Below are 3,540 nucleotides of genomic sequence, written 5' to 3'. Positions count from 1 at the left end.
CAGAAGGGGATGTTTTTTGTGAGCTTTTATTTTCCCACGTGACACAATGACATTGTTACATTACATTGTTACATTCAGCTGACCAATGTGTCTGTTGCTGTAAAGCACGAGGTCCATTGATTTTGTTGAGCTGCTGTTTAGTTAACCTTTTCAAGTGTAAAGTGAGACCCTACATTGTGTTAGTAATGTTCCATTCAGGTCAATGTGCCCATCTGTTGCAGCTTAATGGGCTAGAATTTACCATATCATGCTTTCAGCCGATTTTTTGAGCACACAGTACCTTTTAGGTTATTCTGGAGAATACACTAGACAGTATTTGTCATTGTTTGCTGCAATAATAATACAAATTTGCATAAAGCAAGCATATAATTGTCTGCTCCAATGTTGATGAGAGCATTACAAACTTGAAAAATATCACTTTTTAAAGTACATTTAGAACAGATAAAATGTGTGATTAATTTGCGATTAATCGCAAATTAACTATTGACAATCATGCGATTAATCTATTGGCAGCCCTACTTTTAACCTGAGTTTATAATGACGGTAAAATGACAAATGAAAAGGATGAATAATTGTGGGTTAAATTTATATTTGTGAGAAGAACAGTAATCATAGCACCTGGGTTGAATTGGCAGTAAGCTGCACCTTCCTGCAGGCTAAACTGCTGTTCTTCATGGTGCCGGTGCCATGATAACTAATGTACAGTGGGAGAAATCCAATCGTTGAGAATCATTGTCAGCCGAGTTGGGGGCCACAGCTTTTACTCATGATTTATTACACAAGCGCTGCCATATTTGCCAATAGGAAAACACTTTCAGTGGAGAAATGGGGATATACGGAGATGGATGAGAATAAAAATTGAATAATATTTATCCTGTGCTTACATCACATTCTCTCCAGCCATCTCTTATTTGTGACCAGGAAAAGAAAACCTGCTACACTGGATTGAGTCTAGATGCATGTGTGTGTAATTTTATCCAGAGATCATTTATTATTTGGAGTTATATTTCAGTGTCCTTTGTATTTTGAATTTAGTTTTTTTTTTCTTTTGGAGTGTGTCCTGTGTATCTGGCTGTTTCTCTCATATCAGAGCTGCAGCTGCAGCCAGCTCTGGGCTCCATATACTGGAGTATCACTTCCCTTTGCCACTCGGAAAGGAAATGTGGTTCCTCTGTTGTCCAGAGTGACTCTTTTTATTCCTTGTGTTTTATCACCGCCCTGAAAGTCTGCTTGTTACATCTGTCAGGCTGTGTGTAATCCATCCCCTCGTGGCTGTGTGAGATGTTGGCTTGTTTTGTTGAGCTGTATCTATCCTCACTACAGATAACAATCTACACAAGCCACCAGCAGACAACAGGTTATAGATGAGTTTCTACAGTGTTGTTGCTTCTGTTCTCCTAACTTATGAAATCGTACATGTTTTAAATGAGCAGATAGGATCTGAAGGTGGGGGGCCTCTCTCTCTATTACTGTAAAGTAATTATGAACTCCCTGTAGAGCTAAGTAATGTGTAGCATAGTGTCTGCTTTAAAGCAGAGTGGAAACACAGCATGGCAGTCAGTCTTCTGCTAGTCTGGATCAATGGAAGTACATTTTTTCAGGATAATTGCCTAAAGTGTCACCTTCTGCTCTCTGTGTGTTGCCGTTCTCAAACTCTGTCCACTTCAGGAAACAACAACAACCTTCGAGCTAGCAAGCTACATGCTAAAAATGACAAGTTTTGAAAAACATTTGGATGGTGCAACAAGGCAGGCCTGCTTGGTTCTTTCGGGGAATGATTGTAAAGATTTACAAAGAATATTTTAGGGCATTTACTCTCTAACTGAGACGTTTTGGGACCAATTGATGGGATGGCTGTGGACGAAGTACACAAGGCGATACACTGGTAAGAGCCAATGAGGAATAACCATGTATCCAGCTAATTTAAATAGCTCACGTTACTGTATTGTGTGAATTGTGACATTTCTTTAAACCAATCACAATCGTCTTGGGCGGCGCTAAGCCCCGGATGGAGCAAAGGTGCCTCTGCAAAATAATAGCCTCGGGAAGAAACTTGTTTTGGTGGAACACGTGCATGATCAAAAGGTGTTTTAGTCGTGCAACAGAAAACTCAGATTGGACAGATAGTCTATGGAGCTAAATCAGAGCCAAATGTTTTGTTAATTTGAAAAAAATATATATATAGTTGAAAAACTAAAGCTTGAAATTGAAAATTTAAGTTTTGGTCAAAACTTGGAAAAAATAAAACCATGTATTCAAACTAAAAATAAGTGTACCAATTTTTCTTTCAGTTTCAATAAAATTTAGATTCAATTCTGGAATTATTTTGAATAAATGATAAATTTTCATTTTTCACTTTTATATTTCTTTTCAGTTCCACATTTCATGTTTTCAGATTCAAAACTTATTTTTTTTACGGCTTCAAATCTTTTTTTTCGGTTTCAAATCTTTTTTTTCGGTTTCAGATCTGTTTTTCACTTTCAGATCATTTTTTTTCGGTTTCAGACTTTTGGCCCTGATTTTGCGTAGGGGGCGTGGCTTCAACTCAGAGGGGCGTGGCATTATGTTACTCTGTCATGTTGCCTTCAGGAAATGGTGTTACTGTGAGAACTATGACTGAATGCTTTCTATCCACTATATACATGTGCTTTTTACTTAACAAACTGATACCAGTGACAAAGTTCCATTTAAAAAATAGTTTTGGACAACACATGGTACCAATTACACTATAAGAGCAATAAACTGTGCCAGATTGTGCAGTTCAGCAGGAACAATGACTTCTCCCACTTCCATGTATGACTTATATCACCACAGTATTCACTGGCACATGCCCACAGGTAAGACATGTGAAAGATATTAGTATTTTTGAATAGATACTTTGCGATATTATCTCCGCAGTGGCATTTTTTTTGTGATTAACACATAAAGGGAAAATAGGTGGACAGCTGGACAAAGCTGGCATTCAAGCATCGCTAGCACTAAAGTTAGCATTAACTAACGTTAGCTTCACACTAGCTGGGGTTTTTCCTGCTTTCCTGCTGAACTGCACAATCTGGCACAGTTTATTGCTCTTATAGTGTAATTGGTACCATGTGTTGTCCAAAACAATTTTTTAAATGGAACTTTGTCACTGGTATCAGTTTGTTAAGTAAAAAGCACATGTATATAGTGGATAGAAAGCATTCAGTCATAGTTCTCACAGTAACACCATTTCCTGAAGGCAACATGACAGAGGAGTCTTCTGCCTTCTTTGTTAGGCTGTCACTCATAATGCCACGCCCCTCTGAGTTGAAGCCACGCCCCCTACGCAAAGTCAGGGCCAAAAGTCTGAAACTGAAAAAAAATGATCTGAAAGTGAAAAACAGATCTGAAACCGAAAAAAAAAGATTTGAAACCGAAAAAAAAAGATTTGAAGCCGTAAAAAAAATAAGTTTTGAATCTGAAAACATGAAATGTGAAACTGAAAAGAAATATAAAAGTGAAAAATGAAAATTTATAATTTATTCAAAATAATTCCAGAATTGAATCTAAATTTTATTG

This window comes from Perca fluviatilis, chromosome 2 (assembly GCF_010015445.1).
Source record: "Perca fluviatilis chromosome 2, GENO_Pfluv_1.0, whole genome shotgun sequence".
In the NCBI taxonomy this organism is placed as follows: Eukaryota; Metazoa; Chordata; class Actinopteri; order Perciformes; family Percidae; genus Perca; species Perca fluviatilis.
Note: the sequence above shows the minus strand (reverse complement) of the source record.